At 48.4% G+C, this 19064-nt stretch overlaps 1 protein-coding gene across 5 annotated transcripts in view; it reads right to left on the minus strand.

Annotated features, from left to right (window-relative positions):
- meak7 (MTOR associated protein, eak-7 homolog) overlaps window positions 1–5121 on the minus strand; it is a 27778-nt gene extending 22657 nt beyond the window's left edge. For 3 of the 5 annotated variants that reach the window (XM_078544578.1, XM_078544575.1, XM_078544577.1), the window contains exon 1: window positions 4894–5121. The gene's annotated coding sequence lies outside the window, so the exon portion shown is untranslated. Of the gene's footprint in view, window positions 1–4889 lie in introns of all 5 variants that reach the window. The other 2 variants (XM_078544579.1, XM_078544576.1) reach the window with 1 other exon arrangement.
- Between the last annotated feature and the right edge of the window lie 13943 nt (window positions 5122–19064).

Genomic DNA, 19064 nt, shown 5'->3' on the forward strand with positions numbered 1-19064 from the left:
GGGGAGAGGGCGAGAGGGCGAGCGCGGGGGAGAGGGCGAGAGGGCGAGCGCGGGGGAGAGGGCGAGAGGGCGAGCGCGGGGGAGAGGGCGAGAGGGCGAGCGCGGGGGAGAGGGCGAGAGGGCGAGCGCGGGGGAGAGGGCGAGAGGGCGAGCGCGGGGGAGAGGGCGAGCGCGGGGGAGAGGGCGAGCGCGGGGGAGAGGGCGAGCGCGGGGGAGAGGGCGAGCGCGGGGGAGAGGGCGAGCGCGGGGGAGAGGGCGAGCGCGGGGGAGAGGGCGAGCGCGGGGGAGAGGGCGAGCGCGGGGGAGAGGGCGAGAGGGCGAGCGCGGGGGAGAGGGCGAGAGGGCGAGCGCGGGGGAGAGGGCGAGAGGGCGAGCGCGGGGGAGAGGGCGAGCGCGGGGGAGAGGGCGAGAGGGCGAGCGCGGGGGAGAGGGCGAGAGGGCGAGCGCGGGGGAGAGGGCGAGAGGGCGAGCGCGGGGGAGAGGGCGAGAGGGCGAGCGCGGGGGAGAGGGCGAGAGGGCGAGCGCGGGGGAGAGGGCGAGAGGGCGAGCGCGGGGGAGAGGGCGAGAGGGCGAGCGCGGGGGAGAGGGCGAGAGGGCGAGCGCGGGGGAGAGGGCGAGAGGGCGAGCGCGGGGGAGAGGGCGAGCGCGGGGGAGAGGGCGAGCGCGGGGGAGAGGGCGAGCGCGGGGGAGAGGGCGAGCGCGGGGGAGAGGGCGAGCGCGGGGGAGAGGGCGAGCGCGGGGGAGAGGGCGAGCGCGGGGGAGAGGGCGAGCGCGGGGGAGAGGGCGAGCGCGGGGGAGAGGGCGAGCGCGGGGGAGAGGGCGAGCGCGGGGGAGAGGGCGAGCGCGGGGGAGAGGGCGAGCGCGGGGGAGAGGGCGAGCGCGGGGGAGAGGGCGAGCGCGGGGGAGAGGGCGAGCGCGGGGGAGAGGGCGAGCGCGGGGGAGAGGGCGAGCGCGGGGGAGAGGGCGAGCGCGGGGGAGAGGGCGAGCGCGGGGGAGAGGGCGAGCGCGGGGGAGAGGGCGAGCGCGGGGGAGAGGGCGAGCGCGGGGGAGAGGGCGAGCGCGGGGGAGAGGGCGAGCGCGGGGGAGAGGGCGAGAGGGCGAGCGCGGGGGAGAGGGCGCGGCGGCGAGGGCGAGAGGGCGAGCGCGGCGGCGAGGGCGAGAGGGCAAGCGCGGCAGCGAGGGAGGGCGAGCGCGGGGGCGAGGGAGGGCGAGCGCGGGGGCGAGGGAGGGCGAGCGCGGGGGCGAGGGAGGGCGAGCGCGGCGGCGAGGGAGGGCGAGCGCGGCGGCGAGGGAGGGCGAGCGCGGCGGCGAGGGAGGGCGAGAACGCGGGGGCGAGGGAGGGCGAGAGGGCGAGCGCGGGGGCGAGCGCGGGGGAGATGGAGGGCGGGAAGGCGAGCGCAGGGGAGAGGGAGGGCGAGAGGGAGAGGGCGAGAGGGAGAGGGCGAGAGGGAGTGCGTCTTGCTGGATGCAGACCCGCAATCTCAGTCAGAGACTTGAGGGAGACCAAAACCAGCAGCTGCTGTGCCAAACAGAGGGAATGGCTGTTTTGTGTTGACCACCAAGCAGAATGCTGGTGAGAACAGATTCCCAGGTTGAAGAGATAGTGCCAGCAGAGATTTAAAGACCCAGGAGTCACTGGAGGGTGTCTTAGCTGCTGGAAGTCAGTTTGATTATACTCAGGAGATTGAGTGAAGGGACTTTTAAAAGGTCACTGGAAGACTAGTCTATTTGTAATAGAATAACTGACACCTTTCGTGGTCTCACGCTATACATGCTTCAACAAGTAAACTAAAGTAGGCGATAAATGCCTATTCGGCACATAAATGGCAAATTAATTTCAATATAGACAAGTGCGAGGTGGTGCATTTTGGAAGGAGGAAATGGAGGTCACATATTTCTTGGAAAATAAGAATCTAAAAGGGGAACGGGGGGCAAAGACATCTAGGGTTACACGTTCACAAACCATTAAAAGTAGAAACGCAAGTTAACAATGGCGTAAAATTGCAAACAAAGAACTGGAATACATTTCAAGAAGAATATGATTGAAAAGCTGGAAAGTTATGTCAAGTTGTATCTAACACTGGTTAATGTTAAACCAAAACAGCTGGAAAAACTCAGCAGGTCTGACAGCATCTGCGGAGAGGAACACAGTTAACGTTTCGAGTCTGGATGAAGAGTTATCTGGACTCGAAATGTTAACTGTGTTCCTCTCCGCAGATGCTGTCAGACCTGCTGAGTTTTTCCAGCTATTTTCGTTTTTGTTTCAGATTTCCAGCATCCGCAGTATTTTGCTTTTATCTTATTGGTTAGATGACACTTGGAGTACTTTGTACCGTAATGGCCTTTATATTACGAAAAGGATATAGAGGTACTGGAGAGGATGGAAAAAAAGATTTACAGGGATAACATCAGAACTGAGAGGTTATAACGGTCAGGAAATATTGAACTGATAAGGGATGTCAACAAAAGAGAAGACTGAGTGACCCAGTAAAGGTACAAAATTATGAAGATATTTGATAATGTAAATATTGATGTTGTTTCCACTTGTGGGGGAGTCCAACACTAGTGATCATAAATAAACCAATCACTAACAAATCCAATTAAAAATTCAGGAAAAAATTCTTTACCTAGAGACTGGTTAGAACTTGAAACCTGCTACCGCATGGTTGAGTCAAATGCATATATAAGTACGCGAAGGAGAAAGGAGTAGAAGGATATGCAAATAGAGCTAAATGAAGTAAGGGTGGGAGGATGCTTGTATGGGGCACAAGCACCCGTATTGACCAAATGGATCAAGTGGCCTGTTTCTGTTCTGTAAATTCTGTTCAATTCTATGTACAGATACCTATTCACCTTTTGAAGGATATGTACTGAGCCATTTAGGTTCCAAACATCACAAATTTACACTAACAATAGATACAAAAATAAACAACTATGTCAGGTCGCAGGTCAATCATCTCAACCCCAGGACATCACTGCAGGAGTTTCTCAGGCCAGTGTCCTTGTCCCAACCATCGTTAGCTGCTTCATCAGGATCATTCCTTCATTATAAGGTCAGAAGTGCGATGTTCACTGATGATTGCACAGTGTTCAGTACCATTCGCAAAATCTCAGAAAAGCAGCAGCCTGTGTCCAAATGCAGCAAGACCCAGGCAATATTCAGCCATGAGCTGGTAAGTGCAAAGCTACACACACAGCAGTGACCATCTCTAGAAGAGACTATCTAACCACCTCCTCTTGACGTTCAACAGAATTACCATCGCTGAATCCTCACCATCAACAGACATGATGACAAAATTCCTCATGTTATGGTTAGGATTTGGAATGCACTACCCAATGGGCAGGTAGAAACAGAGTCAACGGTAGTCTTCAAAAGAAAATTGGATAAATACTTGAAGGAAAAAGAAAATTACAGGGATCAGGAAAGAGTGGAGGAGTGGAATTAAATGAATTGTTCTTTGAAAGAGTCAGTGCAGACGAGGTAGACCAAACGGCCTCATGTGTTTTATTGTTCAATTATTCAATTCTGGGAGTCACTATTGATCAGAAGCTTAACTGGATGACCCACATAATACTGTAGCTACAACAGCATTTCAGAGGCTGGGAATTCTGTAACAAATAATTTACCATGACTCCAGAAAGCCTGTCCACCACCCCAAAGGCTCAAGGGCAACTAGGGATGGGCAATAAACGCTGGCCCAGCCAGTGAAGCCCACGTCCTGTGAATAAATAAAAAGTCCTGAGTGTGATGGTAACTCCAGCTTGCCTGGATAAGCCCAGTACAAAAACATTCAAGAAGCTCAACATCATCCAGGGCACAGCAGTCTGTTTTATTGGAACATTCACTCCATTGACCATCAGTGGACCATGGTTGAAGTCTGTACCATTTACAAGATGCGTGGGAGCAACTCGCTAAGGTTCTTCCAACAATACCTTCCAAACCCTTGGCCTCTAACACCTAGAAGGACAAGGGCAGCAGGCTCATAGGAGCTCCACGAACTGCAAGTTTATCTCCAAGCCACACATCACCCTGATACATGCTCATTGCATTGGGTCAAAAGCCTGGAACTTCCGACCTAACAGCACTGTGGGTGTACCTACAACATACAGACTGCAGCAGTTCAAAAAAAAGGCAGCTCACCACCAGCTTCTTAAGTGCAATTAGCCCTGGACAGCAAATGCTGACCTTGCCAGTGTCACATTCCATGAACAAATAAAAACAAAACTTGGATTTATATAGCACATTTATAGGAGAAAATATCCTGAGGTGTTTCAGAGATGCGTCATCAGACAAAATTGGACACCGAGTCACATCAGGAAGTATTAGCGCAGGTGGCCAACATTTGGCCAAAGAGCTAGATTTTAAGGAGTGTCTTAAAAGGAGAAAGAGAGGTACAGAAGCAGAGGTTTAGGAATGGAATTCCAAAGCCAAGGATTTAGACAGTTGCCAAAGGGCAAGCCAATAATAATCAGAGAAGTTCAAGAGGCTGGAATTGGAGGAATCGCAGAGTTCTCAGATGGTTGCAGGGCAGGAGGTGGGGTTACAGAGATAGGACGTGGCAAGGCTTTGCAGGAATCCAAATAGCTGAATGGTTTAGATTTATGGTGTTGCCATAAGTCTCAAGCCAATGTAGAACACAGGGGCTGATAGGTTAAGGAGGCCTTGGAGCAAGTTAGAATATGGGCAGCAGAATTTTGGGCGTGCTCAAGTAGCCAAAGGGTGGAAGACTAGATATGACTGAGAATAATGAATGTTTCACAGTTTCGTCGAAATCTGATAAGAGGTGATGTCACTGGAAAACAGTGCACTGAATAGCACAGTCCACACTGCAGCTAACTCCTTGGAATAATAAGCATTTCCGACTCAGTCAGCTTTGCGGAAAACATACTTACGGTGCTGGTGCTTTGAGCGGAATGACGTTTCTCAAACAGGAGGTTTGTCAGTCTGTAGGAGGTAGAGGGAAGGAGTGCTTTCTGAACGAACCATACTGATACAAAGCGCAATATTACTGTTTAATCCAACTAAATCTGAGCGCAACGTTTATCGCAGCACAGTAAAGGCAACTAAAACCCCAAACACACCGGAACGTAAAGAGATTGACAACAACAAGAGCCAATCCAACCTCAAGGAAACGATAGTTATTTTTAAGCCTGCAACCATTCGCTAGCATGTGTTTGGAAGGCGGGTCGTTCCGCTCAGCTGCTGTCCTTGCCCAAGGCTGTAGTGTCGGGAGTGTTTGATGATCTAATTATTGGAACAGTCTGGGATGTTGTTAATTGAATTCTGTCTATACAAAAGGGTTAGTATTCAAGTTATAACACGGGAGACCTTGAAAAGACCTGTGACATTCTCGTTGCAATACAGTAATGCCACACACAGGTGACCCCATGTAATAGTGCAAAATCAGCCCAATGTAACCTGGTCAGAGAATGATCAATTTCTGGGCAGGGCTACTGGTTGCAGCAAGACTGGGGTTGGTATTTGCAGTTTGAGTTCTATCCTGTTTATACTGCCTGGTTCCCACCTGATCTTAACTTTCCTGTTCAGCAGATAGAATCCGTGTTGGGTATAACCTTTGCGCAGCGCCCTCACCCAAAAGCTGAGAGGGAGGTGAGATTCTTCTAACCTTTATAATAGGGCCAGCTAACGCTTAAAAAGTGACCAAGAGTCCCTTTGTCAACTGGTTTGCATTAGGTTTACACTTGAGGCAATGTTGAACTGAAGAGGTGTGAGGCTGCCATCTCCAAAGGTTCTGACTCTGCATTCTTCCAGAATTAACTTGTACCCACCCTGACTCCCAATTTACACCAACAGTTTAACATTTGTGTGAGGCCAAAATCAAAAGTCTGTTGTTATATATTGTATCATCTGTAAATAGCTAGGAACTAATGTGTAAATGTACCAGGGAGCCACATTTCACAGCTACACTCCAGACTGAAGTTGGTGTACATAACCAGTTCAATCTGGTTTTTATTTTGAACCAGACACCATAGCAAAATTAAACAATGAGTTTCTGATCTTTACAAACTTAAGTGTGAATTACTAATAACATCTGGGAAGCAAAGGACAAAAACACATAGCACCCTTTTAATTGGTGGTGAAAATATATTTATGGTAATGTTCCCAAATTTTTGTTAAAAAAATAAAATGGGGACTTAATGATTTTAGTGCACAATTGGTACTTCCAAGCCCTCCCAATTATGTTATGCATTGCAGTTCAGGTGTACAGAAGAACTCCATAACGTGGAGAGTCACTCCCAAACCTCCTTCTTAAAACCTATCTCCTTGAAAAAGCTTTTAGTTTCCATACACCTCTGTGGAAGATCCTTAGGCATTCTTCTATATTAAAGGCACAATGAAACTCCAAGTTGTTGTTTCTCTCTTTATATGCTCATGAACCGCACACATTACCTGAGCAAAATCTTGACTTTCTATCTGATCTCTGCCATTGATAGTCTGTAACTCAATACTACCAGGTAAAGCCAGTGACAAGGGAAGTCTCTGTGGAAATATATCTCACGAGGAATATACAAGTGAGAAATCGGAAAGGCATATTTTGTCTCAATCAACCAGAAAAAATCCTACATTCCCCCCATCATGACATCCAAATGTTTTTTTTTAATATGAAGCCAGGGTTTTTTTGTTACCTCCACAGCAATAGTTTCATTTATCTAGCATCCTTAGTATAGCAAAGCCACATAACAAAGTCCATTCCATATGTCAATAACCCATCATGTGATAAACGCTTTAACTTGGTACGCCATGCTCTAATGTTACAATTCAGTTTGAAGTAGTGTATCTTTTCTGTATTTAACGCATTATATATCTCTATATAGTCACCTCTCAAGGTTAAAAGTTTACACATTCTTTCCTGATATCTTAGTCCTCTGATGCTAGAGACCAGTTTGTGGTGCTTTTGATAACTGCCTCTAGGCTTCAATGTATCCTCAGTTTCTCAAGGTCAGAATTGGATGTAGCACTCAAGATGGGGCATGGATATTGAACTCTACTGTCTGCACTGTAGAGTTTGCATATGATGTCCTCAGACTGGATATTGAACTGTTTTAATTATAGCATTCAGCACTCTATTTGATTTGTTGATGTTCTCTGGAAGAATTAGACATGTTCAGCATCCTGGCTGTCTGGCTAAGATTGGAAAGTAATTGGCAGAATCATGGATATGAATTCAGATTCCATAGTGTGCTAGTGCAATAAAAAACTTGACCAGCAATTTATTGTTCGATATTTAGTATTTACTCATCTCAAGCTTACAAAGTTATCTTTGAAAAATAATGATAAGATAAATGGACTTGTGACATGTTTTTACAAACTATCTTTTGGATCTGGCAACAGGTTTAACAAGTAGCTCACTGAGACTTGGAATGAGTGATTTTTGGAATACCGCTGTCAGCTGAAATTTGAGAGAATGAAATCAATAATTTAATCTACAATGGTGCCCTAGCAGTATATTAATTTTCAGTAGCTACCAAAGTGTACTTTACAACTCAGCAAGACATGTTTACATGGGAAATGTTAAGTGACCCTGAAGGGGCTGAATTGTTTTCAATGTGCTATTAATGTTTTGTTTAATGTGTTATATAAACCACAAACACAGTTGTGACATGTTTTAACTTCATGTCAGCAAAGCATGATGTATGCTTTGGGAGAAGTTGAGTTGCTATAATTAGATGCTAGTTTACTGCATTAAACATGTTCATATAGAAAATCTGTACACCTACTGTGGTGAACTTTATGAGTTGTCTCACCCTTACTTGTCTTACTTGCTCACAAACTCAAGCATGAGCAACATATGAGCAAGCAATATGCACTGAAATCCTCTCTCAAACATACCTACATACACATATGAGCAATATTAATGAAGAAGATTTAGGATGGAAGATTTTAAGATGGCTAGAGTGGTCGGATGCAGTTTTACACCAGATTCCCATGCACCCAATTTATGATTTTAGCTTAAATCACTAAGCAAATACAGGCTTTCCCCACAGTGAGGGATGAAAATTAGAGGGATATCCAATCCTTGGTAATCTAAACTGCATGGCTGATTCAAGTATATGATTACAGAATGACATTAGCAAAATTCCTGAGGAGAACCTCTTTGGCAACCATCTGATGCTGAACCGTTTGCAAACTTGGTGTCATATTTGATCCCAAGATGAGCTTCTGACCACATATATGCATCACCACTAAAACTGCTTATTTCATCTCTGCAGCATCACTTGACTCTGCCCCTGCCTCAGCTCATCTGCTGTTGAAACTCTCATCAATCCCTTTGCTACCTCTGGACTTGACTATCAAATGCACCCCTGATTGGTCTCCTGCATCTTACCCTCTGGAAACCTGGTGTTATCGAAAATTCTTTTGATTGCATCGCTACTCATACAAAGTCCTATTCACCCAGCACCCCATGCTCACCGATCTACATTGGCCCTTGGTTAAGCAACACCTCAATTTTAAAATTCTCATCCTTGCTAATCGCAGTGATTGTGTCCATGAAACTATCATCGATTGTCCTTAAAAACCTGTCTGGTTCATGAATGCCCTTTAGGGGAAGAAAAGTGCCATCCTTACCTGGTGTGGCCCACTTGTGACTCCAGACCCACAGCAATGTGATTGACTCTTAACTGCCCTCTGAAATAGCCTAGCAAGCCACTCAGTTCAAGGGCAATTAAGGAAGGGCAACAAATGCTGGCCTTGCCAGTGACGCCCTTGAGAACTATATATGTTTCAATGAGATCATCTCTCATTCTCCTAAACTCTAGAGTCGCTAAAGTCTACCCTAATATGGCAATTCCCTCATCCTCCATTGCATTCCCTCTAAGGTGAACACATCCTTAGGTAAGAAGAACAAGACTGTGCACAGTATTCCAAATGTGGGGCTGGATTTTACGGTGGGGGTGGTGTGTGTGCTTCTCAGCCCCCCACCCCACCCCCCTGACTACAGCGTCACCGATGGGGGGCGGGGGGGGGGGAACGTAAAATTCATCCCTCTGTTTTTTTGTTTATTAACCAGATTGAGGATGAGCTCTCATTTTTATAAGGCTAATGGTAGAGAGGCACACCTTGTCAGACCAGGCTAGATTGTTGCTTTTTACCCTGCTTCCTTATCATTTGGAAACCAAGAATCGCTGCACCTCTCTAACTCCAAATTATTCTTTTCCCAGGACCTCAACACAATTGAAACTTTTTGTTGCTGACTCTTCCCTTCCTTGTCCTCTTTACAAGATGTTTAAATGAAGGCCTGACTTCAGCTAATAACTGGTGCTTGCTTTACCTCACTTCCGCTAAGTGCGGAAGTGGGCGGGTAAAACGGGTGTGCTGCCCCCCCCATGGCGATGGCGGGTTTTCACAGCGCATCATCTCAAGCCCGCCTCATTATTATCCAGCCATTTATCATCGTAAATGGTCCCAGGATCTGTCTAACATAGACTACTGGAACTTCTAGGCTTCTAGGAACTTCCAAACGTGCATTTACCATATACAACTATGTACAGGGATAGGTAAGCAGGAGGCTCCTTCCAGAAGCATCTCTCTCTGAGTTCCATGTGACATGTGATCTGACATTGCTGCTGATATACATTAGCTATTAGCACAATAGCTTTTAACCCTTTATACTACAGTAATTGGCAATTTACAGTGTGTCTCCTCCTTGCTGTATGATGTAATATTAATAACAGCTTGCCCGACAAACTCATCATTATTTTAGCAGAAAAATCTAAATTGATGTTTCCAAACACTGGAAAGTAGAATCGGAATGCAGACTAATTCGGTTTGCAGAACTAAAAACTTAAAAGTAAATGAACCATTGAAAGAACAGTCTTCCCTTGATAAGAGGTTTTTAGCTCCGATGAAACATATTGGAGCGTTCCATTGGCTTTTATTTCTCAGTCTCAGATGTGTGACACAGTATATCAGAGAGAAGCATACCGGGGAAGCCTGTTAATAATATCAAACACTATCGTCTAAATTTTCCAGTCCCACTCGTTGCGGGAATCATTACGGGCGGGACCGTAAATTTGACAGATCAACAAAAGGTCGGTTGACGTCGGGTGGGAATTTCTAGACCCACCCACGCCCATCAAACTTGCCAAAACCAGCAATTAGGAGTGTCCCCTCACAGGTTTCTGCCAAATCTGCTGGTCTTGTTCAAATTGGGCAGCTACACTTTATTTATTTCGGTCATACTGTATTCGCACAACTACAAGGATTTTTTTTTTTCATTTTTCTTAGGTGCATAGGAATGTAGACAAATAAGGGACAAAGTCCATCTGGTTTGCCTTCTACCATCCTGGTAGTCACTTGAGACATTGATAATGCTGTTGTTGACTAATCAGAACATTCACTTTTTATCCATTAGAACAGTGGTTCTCAAACCTTTTTGGTTGAAGTGCCTCTTTTCAAATGGATTATTAATCACAGACCCCCTATCTAAATTATAGTACTGTATAATACTCATAATACCTGGCTGAACTTATACTTTTGCGCCCTTTCTTTGAAATCAAGTGGTAATTTTAAAATTCCTCTCTCTTGAACAAGGAGGGCCTGACAACCACCACCAGCCTCAGTAACTATGAGTTTACCTAGCGACCTTCCTGTCACTCTCAGCTCTGCTCCATGTCCACTCCCTTTCAGTGTGAGACAGCCAGCCTACTCTGTGCTGTAAATGTGGCAGCCACACTCTGCTCCTGCGTCCCAGCTCGCAACTAGCCTGGTTCCAGCCGCCAATTATTTACGTATTATTCCGCCTTGTCAGGCCAGCCTAGATTGTTGTCTTTTACCCTGTTTCCTAATCGTTTGGAAACCAAGAATCGCTGCACCTCCCTAACTCTAAATTATTCTTTTCCCAGGACCTCAACACAATTGAAACTTTTTGTTGCTGACTCTCCCCTTCCTTGTACTCTTCACAAGATTTTAAAATGAAGGCCTGACTTCAGCTAGTAACTGGCGCTTGATTTACCTCACGTCCCGGGTGGAATTTTCCCAAATTTGCGCCAAGTGCGGAAGCGGGCGGGTAAAATGGGGGTGCTGCCCCACCAACGGCGATGGCGGGTTTTCATACCGTATCACCCCGAGCCCGCCTCATTATCTATGCACGCCGGGTGGGCTCCTCGCTCGTCTGCCCGCCATTACCCCGCCGTTGCATCACACCGGGCACCATGTTTAAAGGCAGCCGCAAGCACAGTGCTCATTGCTTTCAGATCACTCCTGCTTCAGGGAAGACATGGCCCTCAAAGGCTAGAAGACTGCAGCACCCCCCCCCCTCCCCCCCCTACCCCTCCTTCCCCGGTTTAATGACGGGTCCCTCAAGCAACTGCTGGATTCCGTGGAGGCCCGCCGGAATGTCCTGTAGTCCCGCTCTAGCCGCAGGATGGGCAGCAATGTGATCAACCCAGCTTGGGAGGTGGTGGTCAGCACCAATGCCCTTCAGAAGAGGACAACCACCTAGTACCACAATGATCTCCTCCGCCAGGGTAAGTCGCTCTTTTCATCACACTCAACTCACACAGTCACAAACCCATCACACATCCACAGGACCCTCACTCACTGCCAGTTCAAGGGACATCACCATTCACACTCTCACACTCACCATCATTGTCCTCATCCCGTCCACGGGACCACTCACCGCCTGCACAGGCCAAGCATATTTATCATCTGGCCTGGCAGGCATCCTGCTTACACTTTCACCATCTCTATCCATGCAGGACAAGCTGGCACACAACAGGAGGGAGAGGTCGCAGACAGGTGGTGGAATGCCCAAAATCAAGCTGGCCGGCCATAATCTGGACCAGTCCTGTGCTGACGGTGAGGTCGGTGCTGCTATACCAAGTGAGGATCCAGCAATGCAACATTCATCAGACAACCATGCTGTGAGTGGTGTGTCCTTTTTCACAGGCCACTGTCATGCACTAATTATCTCTTCTTGCTTTCACAGCCGACAGAGTCCATAACTCAGGGGCTCCAATCAAGCCCCGAAGAAACCTCTGAAGAGGAATCTGGAGGCACCCTCCCTGAAGTCCCGTCACAGCGCCCACCCACACCCTCCGCCAGTGCAGAGGCACACACCCCGGTGGGACCTAGCTTTAGAGCAGCCCCAGGATCACAATCTGGTGAGCACATCACACTGTCTGATCCACTGCCAGCGGCAGCAGGGTCTCTCCAGGTCCCTGGCATTCAGAGGACTGCTGGAGGCCAGAACGTTGCTGAGTCCGAGTCAGATGAGGAGCCTCTGGACTCGGTCATGTCACAGTTGCTGGAGCTGCAAAGGCAAGCTCGGGAACATCAGGAAGGGATGTCCACTGCACTCCTCAGATTGCAAGGCACAAGGGAAGAGCCCGTCCGCCTTCAGTCTGAGGTGATAGCGCCAGCATGCCAACACACTGAGGTCAACACTGGTAGGATGGCGGCCGCCATGGAGACCTTGGCCCAGGACTTCGCTCCTGCACTGCTGCACGGGCTCAACTCCATCGCTGATGCCACGGTTGGCCTACAACAGTGTGTAGGTGAGAGGGGTGCTGGGCAGCTCGATCTCACTCCAGCTACCTCTGCTCCTCAAGGAGTCAGCCTGCAGCCCCTGGGCACCCATAGGGAGGAGGATCCGTAGGTTCATATTCCGGACGCATCCACTCCAAGAGTGTCCGGCCCATCCACCTCCCCTCTTCCTGTGACCTCAGCAGCTCTAGCTCCACAGGCTGAGGAGGGTGCCACTGCCACACAGCAGGACCCCGAAAGCAGGCTGGGGCCCTCCAAGTCTCGACCTTCCAGATGATGCCCGCCAAAGTCATCACAGACAGGGCGTCGCAGTCAGCAGGCTGCCTCCAACTGTGAATGTCTGGGGAGCACCAAGACATAGCGGCAGGGTTAGGAGAGTTAACAGCTATGGGCATGGGTGTTAATCACTTGTACATACTGTTCGCTATTGTTAATAAACTCACAAGAATGTCTCCCTGCCTATGGCTCCTTGTTCTGATGAGCAGTGTTCTTGTCACTCAGATGCACAAGATAAAGGCATGTGCCTCAGTCCAGGACCTCTTCCCTGTGCTCTGTGAAGTCTTCAGATCAAAGTGATGGTCCAGCCGCACACTCCTTGGAAACATTACTGATGCCTGCACCTCGGCGGTGCTGGTCATTGCTGCTGGAATGTAGTGGGCAGGCGTCACAGAGTTCTCTCATTCTCTCGATGTGCTCTCAGCTGGCTGGGACTGGACCCCATCTTTTCAGCATCTGTGAACACTGATGCTGTGCACCAGCTCCTGAAGGGCTCAGGTGCTCAAGGTGGTCAAAGCATCAGATGCTTCTAAAGTTTCATGGCTGCGTCTCTATGACATGACCCTGATCACAGAGCACAAGCGAACTGCCTTCGGCCGGACAGATGTCAGACATTCTTAGAGGCTGTGTGAAAATTTATGGAGTGTCCTCAATGTACATCATCATCATTCTCCTGCAATCGAGCGATTATTAGGACCTCCAAAACCTCTCCATGACAGGAGCGTTCTCACAGAGGGTATGCGAGTTGCCATAAGCCTGACTGGAGTCAAACGTTCATAGATGCGATGAGGATCATATGGTGTCTCCTCACTGCATGTCATCATCATTCTCCACAAATTTAGCAGCTATGAGGGCCTCCCGAGCGCGTCTACCTTGCCTAGCCAGTGCGAGGGCCTCATCCCTTTCATCATCACCTCTGAAGACATCCTCAGCCTCATCCCCGTCGGCGTCCTCCTCATCGGAGGAGACGTGCAGTTCCTCCATCTCCTCCTCAGCCAGCTCCTCTCCCTGTTGCAGCGCCAGGTTGTAAAGGGCACAGCAGACGACAACGATGCATGACACCCTCTGCGGACTGTATTGCCGGGCTCCACTAGACCGGTCCAGGCACCAGAACCTCATCTTCAGCATCCTGATGGTCTGCTCCACCAAGTTGCGAGCTGCAGCATGAGCCTCATTACAGCGTCACTCTGCTGCAGCCTGAGGCCGCTGCACGGGTATCATCAGCCATGGCCTCTGTGGGTAATCCTTGTCCCAAAGGAGCCAACCCTGCAGATTCTGTGGACCCTGGAAGACTGCAGGGATCTGTGACTGACTGAGGATGTAGGTGTTGTGCACACTCCCTGGAAACAGTGCGCAGACCTGCGTTTGTGGTGGTCACACACCAGCTGCACATTCAGCAAATAGAAGCCCTTGTGGTTGATGTCGTTTACCTCATGTTGTGATGGAGACCTGAGCGCCACATGAGTGCAGTCAATCACACCCTGCACCTGTGGGAAACCCAAGATCGGGGCGAATCCAATCGCTCTTGCATCCTGACTGTCCCGGCCCAGGGCGAAATGTACAAAGTTGTGTGCCCTCGTGAAGATGGCACCCGTGACCTCATGGATGCATTTGTGGGTGGAGGCTTGAGAGATCCCACAGAGATCACCAGTGGAGCCCTAAAAGGAGCCATTGGCGTAGAGATTGAGTGCCGCAGTCGCTTTCACAGACACTGGCAGTGGATGCCCTCCATGTCCCCTTGGTGCCAAATCCTGCAGTAAGTGGCAGGGGTGAGCGACCAGTTCCCTAGCTATTCACAGTCTTCAGCGACACTGGTTCTCGGTTATCTGCAGGAATGAAAGGCGGTGTCTATAGCCCCTGGGTGTCGCTAGGCGCCAGCCTGAAATGGCTCACTGTGGCTCTGGGTGGCGTTTTTAGGAGCCCCAGTCGCCCCTTCTTCCTGAGGTTGCTGCTCCTGCCCCTGCGCAGGCAGGAGTCTCAGTCGCTCTCTCCTCTGTCTTCTTCGTGCTCTGTAGGCCATCAGGCATACAGCGAGCTCACCAGGCTCCATAGTCCTGATGTACTCCTCCTGCAGGATGAGCTCTGCAGAACTTGTGGCAGTTTGATGCCCCTGCATTGTTTGAGTGGGCAGATAAGCCAGGAGCCCGACCCTAATCACATTAATGTGGCTGCGCCTGAACTGTCTCAGTTGCAGAGGAATGGTCACTTTCTACAGGTTTCCCGAATGTGTGGCTACTTCCCTTGCCCACTCTACCCCACCCACTCCGAATGTTTGTGCGTGATATTCAATGCCAGGGCTGCCCTTGCCCCTGACCCGCCACCAGTCGCCTCAATGGCAAGGCTGCACTTTCCTCCACTCCCCCTCACCCTCAAAAGTTTCCTCAGAGGCAAGGCTACACCTTGCCCCCACCCTCATCATCAAAAGTCACCTCCGAGGCAGGGCGGCACTTCCCCTCACCCTCAAAAGTCACCTCCGAGGCAGGGTGGCACTTAACCCCAATCCCACCACCCCCCCTCCCAGTGCCCCTGAAGCCTGCAAAGCAACAGGCGACCCTGGTGAGCTCTGCAGAACATTGCTGTGCACTCACCTCCAGTTCACCCAAAGTGAATGCCGCCAAGTGCACATCACCTCTGTGCTGTTCTGAAACACGTGCTTTCCCACCGACATGGATGGTCGATCCAGCGGTGTTGCATGAGCCCGGCGGGATGGCCTGATAATAATATGCTGCTGTATTACAGTGAGGTTCCCGACAACCAAAGGCAGGAAACATGGCCTGCTGCTGGCGGGCTGAGCAGACAGTTGCCTCCTCACTGTTGTGAAACCGATCGTGCCATATTGTCCGCTCACACCACCTATCACACCCGCCACCAGCGGGCACGGAAAATTCGGCCCTCTGTTTTCAGCCTTGGTGGCATCCTTCATCATGAGGCTCCTCAATAAAAATCTTATTTAATAGTTGCTGCTTGACTAATCAAATTGATTCTTTTTGATGGCCTAGCAGAGAAGGTTGATGAAGGGAATGGATGTTGCCTATATGGATTTTATGAAAGCCTTTGACAATGTACCACATAAAAGGCTGGTTAAAAATTGAGGCTCATGGAGTGGGAGGGTCATTGTAAGCTTGGATAAAACATTGGTTTAAAAAGGATAGTAAAAAAAACAGGTCATGGTAAATGGTTAGATAAAAACAAAAAACTACTGCGGATGCTGGAAATCCAAAACAAAAACAGAATTACCTGGAAAAACTCAGCAGGTCTGGCAGCATCAAATCTTTTCTTCTCCGCCGATGCTGCCAGACCGGCTGAGCTTTTCCAGGTAATTCCGTTTTTGTCATGGTAAATGGTTGTTTTTCAGAATGGAGGATGGTAGTGGTGTTCCCCAAGGATCAGTGCGAGGACTGCTGCTTTTTAGATATATATATATATAAATAACTTGGGTATTGGAATATAGGGTAAAATTGCAACAATTTGCCAATGTTACCAAACTTAGAGGGTGTGGCAAACAGTGAGGATGATACCAATTGACTGCAACAGGATATAGATAGGTTAGCAGAATGGGCAGGCAAGAGGCATTTGGAATTTAATACAGAGAAGTGTGAGGTGATGCATTTTTCCAGAAGGGAAAGGGAGAGGAAGTATAGACTAAACGTCACAGTTCTAAAGAGTGTTCAGGGACAGAGGGACCTAGGGGTTCACCAGCAGAGATCTTCAAAGCTGGCAGGATATATTGGGAGAGGAGTTAGCAAATCATATGGGATTTGCCTTCATCATCAATGTATTGAGTAAACAAGCAGAGATGTATTGCTGAACTGGTTAGGTCACAATGAGTGTATTGTGTTCCAGTTCTGGTCACCACACTTTAAGAAGGATGTAAAGGTCCTTGGGAGGATGCGCTGGAGATTTACCAGAATGTTTCCAGGGATTTAGGTTAGGTTAGAGAATCTGGGGTTTTTTTCCTTGGACCAAAGGAGGCTGAGGGGAGATCTGGTAGAGCTGTGCAAGATTGTGACAGACTTAGGTAAGATAGACAAAGAAAAGCTGTTACCCTTAACTGATGGAACAAGGACTTGGAGATACAGGTTTAAGGTTTTGGGCATGAGAAGCAAGGGAATGTGAGCAAAAAGATTCTTTATGCAGCCTATGATAATAACCAAATTTAGCCAAAATTAGATGACAGAGCAAGTGAGTCTGGAAGGCATAGAAATTCTAGGCCAGTTAAGGCACAAGGACGTTTGGCAAGGTAGGATGGTGTTTATTTTAATGCCAGGAGTCTGACGAATAAGGCAGATGAGTTGAGGGCACAAATTAACACATGGAAGTATGATGTCATTGCTGTCACAGAGACATGGTTGAGAGAGGGGCAGGATTGGCAGCTCAATATTCTAGGATATAGGGTCTTCAGGCAAGATAGGGAAGGAGGTAAAAGAGGAAAGGGTATCACAATATTGATCAAGGAATCAATTACAGCAGTAAGGAGGGATGACATCTTAGAAGACTCCTCAAATGGAGCCATATGGAAAAACAAAAAAATGAGCAATCACATTGTTAGGAGTGTACTATAGGCCCCAAACAGTCAGAAGAGCAAATATGTAGGCAAATTTCAGAGAAGTGTAAAAATAATTGGGTAGTAATAGTGGGGGATTTCAACTTCCTCAACATGAACTGCGTTAGTCATAGTGTGATAGGTTTAGAGGAAGTGAAATTTTTAAAATGCATCCAGGAGAGCTTTTTAAGCCAGTACATAGGAGGTCCTAAAGAGAGGGGGTGGTCTTGGACTTAATTTTAGGGAATGAAGCTGGGCAAGTGGTAGAGGTATCAGTGGGGGAACGTTTTGCAGATAGTGATCATAACTCCGTTAGATTCAAGGTCATTATGGAAAAGGACAAGGATGGGCCAGGAATCAGAGTTCCAAATTGGGGGAAGGCCGCTTTAATAAGATCAGATATGATTTGGCCAGAGTAGACTGGGAGCAGCTACTTTTAGGTAAATCTGCATCAGAGCAGCAGGACTCATTCAAGAAGGAAATGGGGAGAGTACAGGGCCAACATATTCCAACAAAGATAAAGGGTGGGACCAACAAATTCAGGGAAACCTGGATGTCAAAGGATATACAGGATTGGATAAAGAGAAAAAGGGAGGCTTATGGAAGATACCGAGGGCTCAAAACAGCGGAAGTCTGAGAGGAGTATAGAATGTGTAGGGGAGAACTTAAAAAGGAAATTAGGAGAGCAAAAAGGGGGCATGAAAAAACATTGGCAGGTAAAATAAAGGAAAATCCAAAGTTATTTTACAAGCACATTAAGAATAAGAGGATAACTGGGGAAAGAGTAGGGCCCATTAAGGACCATAGTGGTAATTTGTGTGCGGAGCCAGAAGACGTAGGTAGGGTTCTAAATGAATACTTTGTGTCGGTGTTCACAAGTGAGAGGGACAACGTGGGTATGGAAATCAGGCAGAAGGACTGTGATATAATTAAAGAAATTAGCATAGAAAGGGACGAGGTTCCAAGTGGTCTGGCAGGCTTAAAAGTAGATAAATCTCCAAGCCCGGATGAAATGTATCCCAGGCTGTTGAGTGAGACAAGGGAGGAGATAGCAGGGGCGCTGGCAATAATTTTCAATACCTCTCTGGCCACAGGAGAGGTGCCAGAGGACTGCAGGACAGCCAATGTGGTACCATTATTCAAGAAGGGAGGAAGGGATAAACCAGGGAACTACAGGCCAGTCAGTCTAACCTTAGTGGTGAGGAAACTATTGGAAGCAATTCTGAGGGACAGAATTAATCTACACATGGAGAGGCAGGGATTAATCAAGGACAGTCAGCATGGTTTTGCTAAAGGGAGGTTATGTCTGACCAATTTGATTGAATTTTTCGAAGAGGTGACCAGGTGTGTAGATGAGGGCAATGCATTTGATGTAGTCTACTTGGACTTCAGCAATGCTTTTGATAAGGTCCCACATGGGAGACTGATAATGAAGGTAAGAGCCCATGGGATCCAAGGCAATTGTCGAGGGGTGTTTTTGTGACTGGATGCCTGTGTCCAATGGGGTTCCACAGGGATCTGTGTTGGGTCCCTTGCTGTTTGTGGTATATATAAACAAGTTAGACTTGAATGCAGGAGGGTTGATCAGCAAGTTCACGGATGACATGAAAATTGTTGGGGTGGTAAATAGTGAGGAGGATAGCCTTAGATTGCAGGAGGATATAGATGGGCTGGTCAGATGGGCCGATCAGTGGCAAATGGAATTTAACCCTGGATATCTTTATACAATCCTGTAAG

This window comes from Cetorhinus maximus, chromosome 6 (genome assembly GCF_964194155.1).
Source record: "Cetorhinus maximus chromosome 6, sCetMax3.hap1.1, whole genome shotgun sequence".
Classification (NCBI taxonomy): domain Eukaryota; kingdom Metazoa; phylum Chordata; class Chondrichthyes; order Lamniformes; family Cetorhinidae; genus Cetorhinus; species Cetorhinus maximus.